Source organism: Anabrus simplex, chromosome 1 (genome assembly GCF_040414725.1).
Source record: "Anabrus simplex isolate iqAnaSimp1 chromosome 1, ASM4041472v1, whole genome shotgun sequence".
Classification (NCBI taxonomy): Eukaryota; Metazoa; Arthropoda; class Insecta; order Orthoptera; family Tettigoniidae; genus Anabrus; species Anabrus simplex.
Window position 1 is genome coordinate 433217734 of NC_090265.1, and position 14690 is coordinate 433232423.

The following is a 14690-nucleotide window of genomic DNA, read 5'->3' on the forward strand; positions in this document are numbered from 1 at the left end:
AGTGGCACGAATTCACCTGTACACTTCATCAACAAAGTTCTCCCTCTCTCTGTTCATTACTATTTTCAATAGCATTCGTGGTTCACTCATTAAGCCTTTGTTTGTAGTTTACCTTCACTTACGCTTCCCGCATTCCTTCCAGGTTCCCACTGCATGTTATACACAATGCTATAACTAATGCATTTGCGTCTAACCCGCTTTGAGGAACTCTAAACAGAAATAACTTTACTTATGCATTTCTACTACTTCCTTCACTATTGTAGTGGGACAAACGAAATTTCGCAACATTTTCTCAGTATAGACTTCCCATGTGTAGTGAAATAGAACACCAAATATCATCATACTCAACAGAAGAAAATTTGGAGGTCATGTCATGACTTGAAACTGAAATAACTGAGGTGGGCTGAATTTACTCCCCCACTTCTTTTCAGAATCTACTTTAAGACTTATCAATTATCAGTTTCAGAAAGCTCACCTCATATCATGCTCGACATCGGAACTGGTAAGCTACATCATGTATATTTATATATATTTTACAATTTGCTTTAGGTCGCACCGACACATAGGCCTATATGTCTTATGGCGACGATAGGAAAAGAAAGGCCTAGGAGTGGGAAGCGGCCGTGGCCTTAATTAAGGTACAGTCCCAGCATTTGCCTGATGTGAAAATGAGTAGCTATATCGTTTGGAGGTCCGTGTGCGAAAATTAATGGTTATCTGTATGTTCTTCCCTGCGACATATAATCGATGATTAAATGGCTACTAAGCTTCTAAGATGAATTAAGAACATCATTTCCAGGGTTAGATGAATAAAGGAAGGGAAAAGGTCCTCAAATAAGGTAAAGGAGGGACAAAAAGGTGCTGGTTTATTCAACTAATTCAAAGATTTATTTTTCGTCTATTCTAGTTTATTGAATTACGAACTATTACATCAAATTTTCACTCATCAAAAGAAGGAAAAAAATGAAGCTGTTGTACTTCAAGACATTTAGCATCTCTACATTTTTAAAAGTAAGTCTGTTTCTATTAGTAGATGTTTTTGTAAATGCGAAAGCTTCTTTCGAGATCCACATAAACCAGTGGGGCAAACCTTGTATTCACTCGGAATGGCAACTCTGCAGATGTGGCGAATTCCTCAATGTCTGGATTCTTCTGAAGACTAGACTCAAGTTCGTCTTTGGCAAAGCCATCTAACTGCTCCCTCACGGAAGTAAAAATATCCCATTGTTCTTCCTTTTCCAGACCTTGTTCTTCTAATCGTTCAATAACTGCAGTCAGGTACTAGTCTTAATTCCTTCAAATTTTGGCTTTTTGAAGAACTCCGTTGAAACGCATTTCGTAATAGAGGTTGCCGCGATTTGTTTGCTTGAAGAGTCTTGTTCATTTGCTGTTTAGAGCTGGAAATGTGTTGTTTGGTGCGATCTCGCAGGTGTTTTTCTTCTATAAAAAAATTTCTTGAATCACAAATAATACATCGCATAACAGCTCAATCAGTGTCTATGACATCTTGTTTGAATTGCTGAGCCAGAGCAATAAATCGGGCACTGGACACCTTTGGCATAGTAAAATTTAGTAGTACATTCGTTTAGTAATATAACAAAGTGCTAACACCAGTTCACTTGCTAACTCAATGCGACTATCACGCAACTCACTCTTGCGCTCACTCACTCACGTGCTGTCCACACAATCTTATAACACCGCGACAGTTACCAGAATGTTCTCATTAACGCTGGAACTGCAGTCTCAGCGGTTTCTAGTAATTTTGAGCAGAACCCAGTCTCAATTTTCGAAACTACGCGGGTGCGGTTCCTGACATCTCTGCATCACCAGTCTCCGCCTCCATGCGAACAGATCACGTCTCTCACAGTAACAAACTCGCATTCACGAACAGCAGGCTACTGATTCTGGTGGTATAGAATAACTAATTGTCAGTTGCATTATTGCGGGCTAAATTATAGAGGTAAAGCGAAAGAAAGAGGTTTTGTCGCACACAATTATTTTCCATTGTTGCAGGAGTGCTTTCAACTCCCGCGCGGTGTTTACTGAGAGGTAGGCTTACTATTCGCACTACACAGGAAGCTGAGGAGACGTTAATTGAAAGTTAAATATTTTATATTGATTAGAAATCTTATAGAATTAATTGGAATTAAACTTAAAAGAAAACAGGGGGAAAAGTGGATTATGGGCATGGTTGGGGAAAAAGGGATAGGGGTCCCAGAAAAGGGGAAAAGGTGTGTGAAAAATGCCTCTTTTCGCAACTAGAAACTAAATTTCACACTGTGATATCTTTCCAAACAGCATTTAATTTACCCTAACAAAAAAGGTGCGCACCTAAAAATCCTAACCCTGATCATTTCATTTGTTTTAGGACTGTAGAAGAGTACAAGCTACTATTATCACAATGACATGGTTTTCGGAGACGTTGAGGTGCCGGAAATTCATCCTTTCAAGTGTCTGTAAATCTGCCGCCATGAGACTGGTGGATCTGAGCACCTTCAAATACCCCAGAAGTGAGCCGTCTTGGAACGCAGCAACTTCGACACAGGGGATCAGTGCTCCACCGTCTGAACCACTTAGCCTACCACTTCCAAATAAGAAACAGAAACAAGCAAATGTGCTCTTAAGAAACTTAGAAAGTGCTTTCGTTTGATATGTGACGACTGGTGGAGAATCGGAAATCTGGTCACCCTACCGCAAGTAAACTTCGACTCAGTGTGTCGTATCAACAAACCTCTAGCTTAGCAGCTGGTACTGGCCACGTCACCTCCGTCCAAGCCTACATAAGTGTATTTAGAAGCGTCTTTAGAGTAAGGCAATTAGAAAGGTATTCATATGGAGAAAATACAAACATCAAACTTCACTTATTTAAGTGCTGATAGAAAACTGGGTGCGAGTTAAAACAGGAAGGTTTTGAAAAGACAGGAGAAGCCTATCGAACACATGAAGCTTGAAACTGGCATCCCTACCGTGCGAGTAGGCTGCGCCGTTCAGCCCGTGGAGCTGTTAGCTTGGACTCGGGACATGGTGGATTCAAACCCCACCATCGGCAGTTCCAAATGTGGTTATCTATGGGTTCCCATTCTCATACCAGGGAAATTTCATTCTAGTTTATCACGTAGGCTGAGTGGACCTCGAACCAGCTCTCAGGTCGCTTCCTCCCCATTACTAGGCCTTTCCTATCCCATCTTCGCCAAAAGCCTATCTGAGTTGGTGCGAAATTAAAACACTATGAACTGAAAATAATGAGTTATTCCAGCAAACATAACAAATGAATTGCTAATTTTTTTTACTTTTGACTAGTGGTATAACCTCGTCTTAACTCACAAGTTTTCGACGACGATGGGTAGGGGAAGTTCTAGGATTGGATAGGTAAAATAATATAATGTTATTGGTTGGGCGTCCCACTAACTGCTTTTACGGTTTTCGGGGACGCCGAACTGCTGGGATTTTGCCCCGCTGGAGTTCTTTTAGGCCTGCCTGTGGTGTAGGGGTAGCATGCCTGCCTCTCGCCCGGAGGCCCAGGGTTCGATTCCCGGCCAGGTCATGGATTTTTCTCTCGACCTGAGATCTGGTTCGAGGTCCACTCAGCCTACGTGATTAGAATTGAGGAGCTATCTGACGCTGAGATGGTGGCCCCGGTCTCGAAATCTCAGAATAACGGCCGAGAGGATGCGTCGTGCTGACCACCCGACCCCTCGTAATCTGCAGGCCTTCAGGCTGAACAGCGGTCGCTGGGTAGGCCAAGGCCCTTTCAAGGACGTTAAGTGTCGTGGGTTTTCTTTGAGTTCCTTTACGTGCTAGTAAATCTAACGAGAGCCGAGCTGAGTGTCTCAGACTGTTGAGGAGCTGGCTTCCTGGCCCCAGCTTGGCAGGTTCAATCCCGGCTCAGTCCGGTGGTATTTGAAGGTGCTTAAATGCGTCAGCCTCGTGTCCGTAGATTTACTGGCACGTAAAAGAACTCCTGCGGGACTAAAGTCCGGCACCTCGGCGTCTCCGAAGACCGAAAAAGTAGTTAGTGGGATGTAAAGCAAATAGCATTATTATTATTAAATCTAACGAGCCATAAGGCTGATGTATTCGACCACCTTCAAATACCACCTGACTGAGACGGGAACGAGTCTCATAACTTGAGCTCAGATGGCTAGCGCTATACTACCTGAGCTGCTGGCCTTTAAATTAAAGCCGTAGCTTTTGATTGGTTTGTAACTGGAAGACCAAGAAAAATTATTTTCGGAACCGTAGACGATGAAGTTCGAACCCGCCATCTCCCGAGCTAAACGAACCTTGCCGCGTAACTAGCGTGGTAAATAACTTACTACGAAATCACAGATATTAATTTTTGAAGATAGTGATTACAAGTTTGTTGCAAGAACAATAAAGTGGTTGCACCATCCATCTTACTCGAAATTCGGTCCTAATGTTCCTGACTTTGTCCTATATACTCTCCGTGAATAACAAGGTAATAATTCAATCTTATTCGAAAATTATAACAAGTACCTACTAGGACTGTTCGACTAATGAATTTCACATTCACCGTGATGTCTCTGGCTCTCAACAAGAATCCATATATCACGGCTCTTCTCATTACTATGCGCGATTAATAATCACCAAGACACGCTGAGGCGACAGGAAGTGAGTTGGCTGGCGCCAGAGGTTGCGGTAATTGTCCAGGAACTGCGCCACAGCGAGCAAGTGAAGTGTCATCTGCATATCGCGGCGACAGGAGTCGAACACGTTCATTCCGGGTCACTGGCACTCAGTGTTACGACATGGGACACAAAGGTGCCAAAACAATTCTTTCAAGTCGATTTAACGCAAGAGGGAACTTCATGTCTATTGCAACATTTAAGAGATACTACTACTACTACTACTACTACTACTACTACTACTACTACTACTACTACTACTACTACTACTACTACTACTACTACAACTTCTAAGCCAACGGCCGTAGCCGTGTTGAAACACCGGATCCCGGGAGATCTCCGAAGTTAAGCAACATTGGGCGTGGTCACGATTCGGATGGGTTGCCACGCGCTGTTGGCGGGAGATAAGGGAATGAAGGAGCGGAAAGGAACTGGCCACTCTTCCGTACGTAAATTCCGGCTCAGGTACACCTCTGCGGAGGTTCGGACCTGCCTTCGGGGAGAATAAACCCTTACCTTACTACTACTACTAATTTAACGAATAAACTAAATACCCATGACGCTACAGCTCTGATAGGCTTGACCTATCAAGAGACCGCTGCTCATATTACAACACATTACAAGGTGAAGCGTGGTCAGCGCAATGACACCTCTCTGCCATTATTCGTGTTTAATGTACACTTTGATCGCTATCTCACAGTCAGATAACTTCTCACGCAGTCTGAGTGAACCTCGAGCCAGCTCTCAGATCCAGGTAAAAGTCTGTGACTTGACTGGTAATCGAACTCGAGCCCTCCCGGTAAGAGGCTGGCTCGCTACTACTAGAGCGCGTAAATTCCTCTTCTCCTCGGCCTTTTCCAGGGATCCCGGATTCGATTCCCGGCAGGGTCGGGAATTTTAACCATCATTGGTTAATTTCGCTGGCACGGGGGCTGGGTGTATGTGTCGTCTTCATCATCATTTCATCCTCATGACAACGTGCAGATCACCTACAGATGCTAAATCAAAAGACCTGTATATGCCGAGCCGAACATGTCCTCGGACACTCTCGGCACTATAAAAGCCACACGCCATTTCCATTTTTTTTATTTCCCAGTTAATTGAGATCAGCAAACGATGAAAATTTAACCGAGTTTTACAGCAGGATACACTTCCTGACGCCAACCCTATGTGGAGGGATGTATTCAATATTGCGAGTTTTTGTAGTGGTTGGTTGCGTTATGTTTTTGGGTATATGAAAATTAATATATTAAGACGATCACAAACGCCCTGTCCCCAAGCCAGTCGAATTAACCATACTCAGTTAAAACCATCAACCTGGTTGGGAATCGAGCCTGGGATCCTCTAAACTGAAGGCTACTACTCTGACCACTCATCCAAGGAGCCATAGTTGAATAATAATAATAATAATAATAATAATAATAATAATAATAATAATAATAATAATAATAATAATAATAATAATAATAATAATGTTTAACACACCTACGAGGAAATTAATTTTAAGAGGCGCAAGTTGTCGAAATTTGACCTGCAAGAGTTCTTTAACTTTCTGGAAGCCAATGACGAGAAGTTAAGCCAGTGACCTAGAACTATATTATTACTAGCTGATGTACCCGTGCTTCGCTACGGGATTGGATTCTCAGAGAGACTGACCTTGTGGTTTTCCTAACTGAAGTCAACATAACTCCCCAGATATGGCACAATGGAAAACCGCCAACTCAACAGAGGCTCGCACTATAATTGGAAGTAGAGATGTGGAGACGTGTAGCTAATTCACAGAGGCCTGCAGACTGAACGCTGAAAGGCGTAGCGTGACTGCCGGGGGCTACCGGTTCGATTCCCGCCATTCCAGGTTCTGAACTGAAATGGAGCTGAATCAGCCTCGTGAGATCAATTTAGGAGTAAATGGCCTCTCGAAAAACACACACACACACACACACACACACACACACACACACACACACATTATATATAATATTTAATTATGGAACCATCTTGAAAGTTGAACCGTTTTCCTTGTTTCTCCCAAGGAAATTCGATATGACCAGTGGTATGAACCTTGGTTGAATTAAGTGATAAACAAAATGAAATATGTTAATCTTGCCTTTAGCAACAATGTAAGTCTGTTCGGTAATCTGCGTACTGAGTAGTTGTGGTGTCTGTACTGATGTGTGTATTAACTTAAGGTATGATTGAAAACGAAGCAGCTGTAGCCAGTAAGTTAGGTACGATCCTAGTACCGGTAGTCGTATTCATTTGAAATGGAAGACCAGTGGTTAGATGATGATGATGATGCGTGTTGTTTTAAGGGGCCTAACATCTAGGTCATCGGCCCGAAATGAGACGAAATGCAATGACAAAATAAAAATCCAAAATCCTCCACTGACCAGAATTCAAAACGTGAGAACGAAAAATGAATGGATGGATATGAAGTTAAAACAATCAGTGGAGCCGACTCGCAATGCCTCAGTCTCAGAAACTGACGGAGAACAAGAGTAATACTGACCAAGGGACTGCTTCTATAGCTCAATACTGCACCGATTATGCTTGCAAGCTAAATGGGTCCAAAATATAGGTTATCGGCCTCTCATAATGGTATTTATCGCTTGGAAAGTAGAGCCATGGTATTTGACATGGTGCGGTACTAATCAAAAGTATCGGAGACTCGCGGTATTGCACACATTATGGTACTACTCACAGGTAATGAAATTCGCACATGTAATACCGACCTATGGTGTTTCACACATCGCGGCGCCATGTACAGACAACGCAAACCTATGGTTTCCATCACCTAAGTGTACTAACCACAGGGACTCGTACTATCCCGTGGTGTTCCTTATATAGTGAGTACTAATCATAGGCAAGCCAGAACCCTGGTGTCGCTCATATAGTGCTACTAATCACAGGTACCGTAAAAGCCTGACCACACGGTGCTCCTGATTGCTACTTATCACAAACCTATTTGGTACCTAACGTAGTAATACGCGCAAGTAATAGCGACCCATGGTGTTCCCCGCAAGGTGGTACTAATCACAAGTAGTTTCATGGTTCTAATCCAATCACCCCTTGGTCGCCCCCTTTAGTCGCCTCTTACGACAGGCAGGGGATACCGTGGGTGTATTCTTCGTCTGCGTCCCCCACCCACATGGGGTTGTGTGTTTGGTCCGCAAGAGGTATTCTATTTCCCTCAAGTCCGCCGGCAAGCCGGTTAGGACTCCCCTATCCGCCACCTGGGACGCGCCACGTGGGAGTATCACCTCTCCCCCTGCTACACCAGCGTAGTAGGTTCGTGGGACCAGCGGTTAAACGTCACACTTACTCAGATAGGTTTTTGCGGCGGAGACTTTATTAATGTCCAGCCCGACTATTTGCCTATGAAAATGCGACACCACCGGAAAACCATCTTCAGAACTGCTCATGGGTAGGGGCGGGGGTTCAAACCCATTGTCTCCCGAACGCAAGTTTACGGCTACACGGCTCGTACCACTCAGCCAACTCACCCGTTAGGCTTTTCTCAGCCTAGGATTTTACCCGACATCGAGATAAATTACAAAATACACCCAGATCAAAGGAAGGACAGCGTGGGTTATCAGAATTAAGTACTGTCCGTATCAATAACCAACACAAGAGAACGAAGAAGAATATGATGGGGACATGAGTGAATGACTGTCAGAGGTTGAAATGGATATGTCGTTCGGATATATGTTGTTACATTAGGTGGACTGGCATCCAAGCGACCCAAGGACGAGGGAGACGGAGAGGGTCATTCAGTGCCGGTACACCACCTTGCCTCAAGTGAAGGACTCTTGAGTCATTCCAATTCGCTACGTCTGTAAATGAAGCGCCCTAGCGTACACAAGAGCCCTTCAATCCTGGTGCCCGCCTATGTCAACCCATTTCTAAAGGCTTGCAGTCAATATGCATGCACTTAGAGGGATGGCATTACAACTTAAATACAGTTCCGTAATGAGAGCTTCTTGCTGAGGAGACGGAAAAGTTCTATTTTAAAGAACATGCAACTGTCTCTTGTTGAGTACATGTACATGGTAGCTATATGTATTTATGAGTACTAAATGCTCTATTAATGCTGGTATTTCTCTGATATTAGTGCTTCATTTTTGAGAGGAAAGCGGAACTTGCAACAAAACTCTGCATTACGATGCCCAGCGGATGAATAGGGCAGTGAAAGCAAAACTGTGTAAACGGAAGTGAAAATTTGAATCGATTCCATGAATTTAGATAGAAAAGAAAATGTTCATTTTCATCGCCCAAGATCTTTACAAGAACAAAGATAAAAACACGGAATCAGTGACTAAAACTTGTTCCTGAAATACACTTCTGTTAACGGAATTCATTAATCTTTAAGTTTCAGCTGATATCAACACCTTCAAAACCGAACAGACTTATATCCCTGGATACGGTAGATTCTGAAGCTTAAAATGCATCCAGTATATTTTTCTATTAATGCAAAATAAGTCATCCCCGTACAGATCTCGAAAGATCCATTATTCGTAATTTCGGCACCTAGTGGGACAGACCGGTTATTTCAATTCCTGGCTGCTTTTGCACTCAGCAATCAACCTAATACTCATTTTTGATGTAGGCTAAATGAACCTGAGGACCATGTGCCACTCCAGAAGAAAAAAATACCTATATTTTCTAAATTTTCAACTTCCTAACGGGGAATCGAACCTACGCACTTTCGGGTGAACGGAGCACGCCGCTAGCTCCTCAGCTGCGCAGCTCCTTATTAATAAGTATAATATTAGTTTATCTGAGTGTTTGATGTGGTCTATTAAATGAGAAATGTATTCAAATTTGCAGTGTCCATATAATGAGACAGCTTTCTCAGCTGCAGCTCATCACGGAACAACGTAAATGCTCACAAGTTAACCAGTCTTATTTACCGGTTATTAAAACGAAATTTCTCATCTATTAAGGTTAATAATTACGTAATGGACTGGATATTCACTATTTTGCGCAAGACTAAGTCAAGGGCAATGACAATATTTCTGTTCACCGAAGACAAAAAGAGCTTTTTTAATACTTCCCTAAATTTATTTTCACTAGTGGCTTGTGCAGCAAATGCTACAAAAAGGGAATATCATGTTTCCCAGGTACCGTACCTGGGTGAAACTACAGTTCGGTCTTTGCGATCTAGCCATTGCCATTGAAACTCCCTGGGTTCCATTTCTCTCAGATAAATCTATGTAGAAATGGCCACGTCTACGGGAACGTTCTCTAACTGACATGGCAGTGAATTGATTTGTATATTAAATGGTACTATGCGAAGTTACTTCGTAAGTTCATTACAACAATGCTTCCAGACAAAGCTCGCCGGTAACTTCAAGCTACCAGTTTAACAGTACACTAAGAAGCTACTGATTACAACTGGCGATTCTCCTGCCAATAGCTATGATATTAGGTGCCACAGGGTACGTAGCAGAAAATCTTGGAACTACACCTCCTGCTACACGATACATAGCCGCGCACAGCGTTACCTAGCGGAAGCCGTTTAAAATACTTGAAAATAAGGAAATGGTATAGGAAAATCCGCAATCCTATGAAATCTACTACGCTCCGAGGACCTTGAGATTATTCGATTTAAAATGAGGAGTCGCTCGTTGAAATCTGTTCAGACGTTTTCTCCCAGTTTCCAAACACGGATAATGCGTATCAAATTATATATACACTATGTACCCGTGCTTCGCTACGAAATTCTATATTGCATAAAGAATTATAGACAAAGTAGTGTACACGTTGAAAGATTTCATTAAATTGCACAGCTCTTAGCGTTACCCCAGAAACACGACGGAGATGTCGCCATAGTCGATCCTCATGTGAAGACAGGTTTAGGGAATTTTCATTGTAATGGCAGGTCGCAATCGAGTTGGGGAGTTTTCATTATAACGGCAGACACTCACTCTCCACCTGCCTTGTTACATCCTACGAAATTGTGGTTTTCTTAAAATCTTAAAGGATCCACCAATGAACATAAAGCCAACATGACAGTAATATTAACGCAATAAAGCTGTTTTTCAATACGTGCCTTCATAAGTACAAACTCCCGGCCGGGTCGGGGATTTTAATTGCATCCGATTAATTCTTCTGGCTCGGGGACTGGGCGTTTGTTTGTCCCAACACTTTCATCTTCATATTCAGACAACATACTACACTACCAACCACCAAATAAACACGCAATAGTGATTACATACCTCCATATAGGGTTGGCGTCAGGAAGGTCATCCGGCTGTAAAACAGGGCCAAATCCACATGTGCGACACGGTTCGCATCCACAACCCTACAGATGTGGGAAAAGCGGTAAAAGAAGACGACTGATATTTTACTATGAGTATATATGGGACAACTGGCTTGCAAATAGATATCGTGTAAAACGGTCTTCTAAAGAACAGTATGTTTCCAAGATATCCCGGTAACACTAAAATTTGTCTAACCATTACTAAGGATCGAAATTTTATCAAGCCCCTCGCCTTATAAAATAGCTCATATCTTGCCAAATTATATTGTACAGACTTCAAAATGATATGACACAAACCTATATGGAAATATTTAAAGTAGGAACGCTCTGAAGGAGAGAAGATCAAAACGAACTGCGACATCACAGAATAAAGCTCTTTTTAATACATTAATGTGTATGACGAATGAAAGTTAGTAAAATGAACACTATGAAGCTGTGATAGAACACAGAAACACGTCTGATCATACTGCTGTAAGTGAGACAACTGACGAATTCTTCTATAAATTCTATGAACTATGACAACACACATTGAAGCCCCTATATAATAGAATACATAATGTGCATTATTTCTACAGAAGGAATTTATCAGTTTTACTGATGTTTGTTTGACTGTGATGCTGATGATGTTTGATTTTGCATATTATTACACTGACGCACAGTGGCGTATCCTGGAATCTCCACTGAGGCATGCAACTAGTAACCATGCAGTTAACACAATGTATTAAGTAAATTTCAATTCTACTCACCCTAATTACATGTAGGTGAACTCGAGCCAAACAGTTTTACTGTAAGTTTCTGGATTGAACGTGCGTACACAATTCTTGTTTTCTGTTTTTAAATTTACGAGGGTCCGCCTCTGTGGTGTAGTGGTTAGTGTGATTAGCTGCCACCCCCGGAGGCCCGGGTTCGATTCCCGGCTCTGCTGGAACGGGGTCCACTCAGCCTCGGGAGGTCAACTGAGTAGAGGTGGGTTCGATTCCCACCTCAGCCATCCTCGAAGTGGTTTTCCGTGGTTTCCCACTTCTCCAGGCAAATGCCGGGAAGCTACATAACTTCAGGCCACGGCCGCTTCCTTCCCTCTTCCTTGTCTATCCCTTCCAAACTTCTCATCCCCCGCAAGGCCCCTGTTCAGCATAGCAGGTGAGGCAGCCTGGGCGATGTACTGGTCATCCTCCCCAATTGTATCCCCCGACCCAGAGTCTGAAGCTCCAGTACACTGTCCTTGAAGCGGTAGAGGAGGGATCCCTCGCTGAGTCCGAGGGAAAAGCCAACCCTGGAGGGTAAACAGATTAAGAAATTTACGAGGGAAGGTACAGGTCTCCCGGCTTTAACTATTTGAATCTTTTCATCAAACGAACGGCCAGTAAATGGCTTTTCAAACTGATTTACAATTATATCCGTTTTAGACTCATCCATCGTTAATACCACATGTGCGCAAAATATAACAAAACACCGAAAACACAATGAATTAACTCACTAGTTAGCCACAACTCAAGCACTGGAGGTAAGTCACCTCAGTGGCATTGGTCAGTTTCGTCACATTGGGTTCTCGCCGGGGGGGTAAAGATGCCGACTTTCTCCAAGTTGCTAACAGATGGCAGACGGTAGCACGGGTATGGGGTGACAAATTATGACCAAGTTTCAATTGCAGCGACATCGTTCGGAGGGTTTCAGAACTACGTCTGCCACTGAATGCAATTTTAAGATTGAATGCCTTTCATCCTTAACTCCTGCATTCGCTGTCTCTTCCTTCCTAGAGTGGAGTAGACGGCGAGACTACACCAGCACCACACGTAGTCAAGCAACGGAACCAATACAGTTGCGCGGACCTTTTGAACTTCTGAGAGATGAAATCGTTAATATTTGACTTGAAACAACCTAAAATCGTACATCAGACAGTTCTTTGTGTTATCATAACGCATGCAATGAATGCCTTGCATTCAAGGAGAATACGCCCCTGCTGACGCAAGTGTGATAGACTGATATAACTTGGAAACAATATGCTCTCACTCATGGGTAAATAATGCTAGTATCGAGCTCGTATTATTATTATTATTATTATTATTATTATTCCTTGTGATGAACACCCACTTATTTGTATCATTATTAGTTTACGATCGCATTATTTGTGAGGTTATGTCATGAAACATTTGGTGTATATAGGTATTTACATTTTAGTTAATGCAAGAACCTGTATATAATTTATTATTACCTGTATATAAGGTTTGTAATCCACTACAGAATTGTGAAACACACTGTAATATCCAGAATGGTACTGGGTAGACGAGAACTCTGTATAATATTCTGTACATTATATCTGGGTCTTAACCACTCTAGAAATTACGAGAAAATGTATCCTTCTACAAGCCTGACCAGGCACATATATAAACAGGCGGTCTTGATGGTAGAGACGAGTTATTACTTAGATGAAGTTATGGTTTAACAGGAGTGTTATTGTGACCACGTGTTATGACATGCTTGTAAGCAGTCAATTGTTTTAAGGTTGCGATCTGCGTGTGCCTTAGTGATAGGCATTTGTTAAAGATGGCGGTTAGTTGATGTGAGTGTTTTGTTTGTGACAGCAGTTGATTACGTTATGTGTATGTTTATGTGAAGTTAAGGTGAAATAAATAAGTGTACCAACTGACAGCATTTCGTGTCCGTCTTTGTGGATACATCAAAACGATATTACACGAAGAGGGCATTGGCTACGACCACGTCTTGTTGAGGATATTCCTTCTATTTCTCGGCCTTGTACAAAGCGAAAACAATACTTTGGTGCTATTCACAATCATTATCGTAATAATCCAGAAACAATACGTATTAACGCTAGTTACAAAATCGGCCATGTAAATAGCGAAAGCACTTTGGTGCTATTCACATACATTGTGCTAATAAGGGTATGGAAATGAGGAACCAGAAACAATATCTCGGCAGTTTAACGCTGTCTGTTAGTTTAAAATATTCAAACAGAATCTCCCCTTGGCCTTGCCTACACTCACACACGTGCCTACTTCGAACACCAGGCCTGTATTCTAGAACGCATGGGCTAACGTTGCCATAGCTGCGACCTGTCATTTCTTCTTCCGATTCCTACAGCGGGGGCGTGTAGTACGAGTAACTCATAAAAGGTTAGTTTTGTGGCCTTGAAACGTGAGGCTTACAATGAGCTTCGTCTCATCCTTGTACGACACATTCGATATTTCTCCTGTATTGGCCTATGCTAATGTGCCACCGGGTCCAAATCACGGATGATGTATAGTCTATCTGGGATATCTTCCAAATGGTCAAAAAAATCAAGATCGGGCCAGTAGTTTCTGAGACTACCCGTTACATATAGATTGCACAAACAAAGAAATTTGTATTAGTTGTCATTTACAGCAGACATCCTTCAATCAGGACCGCTAATGCCCTGGAAGATACTAACTTCCACATCAATCTGGGTTGGAAACAAGAACTGATTAACATCTCTCCACCGCAGCTGCATAGTTTACTCAGGGACAGTGTTAAACATATACTCTTCCTTGCAGGACTGGTCGACGCTGAGTAGCATTGCAAGAAATCATGGTAAATATTCTGACCTACTGTACAAGTCCTGAGTCCGATATGCAAATGTGGATTTTTCTAATAAACCATCCAACACATTATCGAGGAATGCCCCTGTCTTCCTACTCTGGAAATTTCCTGTACTTCTTGGATACTATTTCAGAGGCTCTACAATTATTAAAGAATTTAGAAATTAATTGGTAACCGTTTCCTTTCTTCTATTGTACATTATTGAT

General features: G+C 42.4%; 1 protein-coding gene across 4 annotated transcripts in view; it reads right to left on the reverse strand.

Annotated features, from left to right (window-relative positions):
• Positions 1–14690, reverse strand: part of unc-5 — an 884332-nt gene that overhangs the window by 409920 nt on the left and 459722 nt on the right. The window lies entirely within an intron of this gene.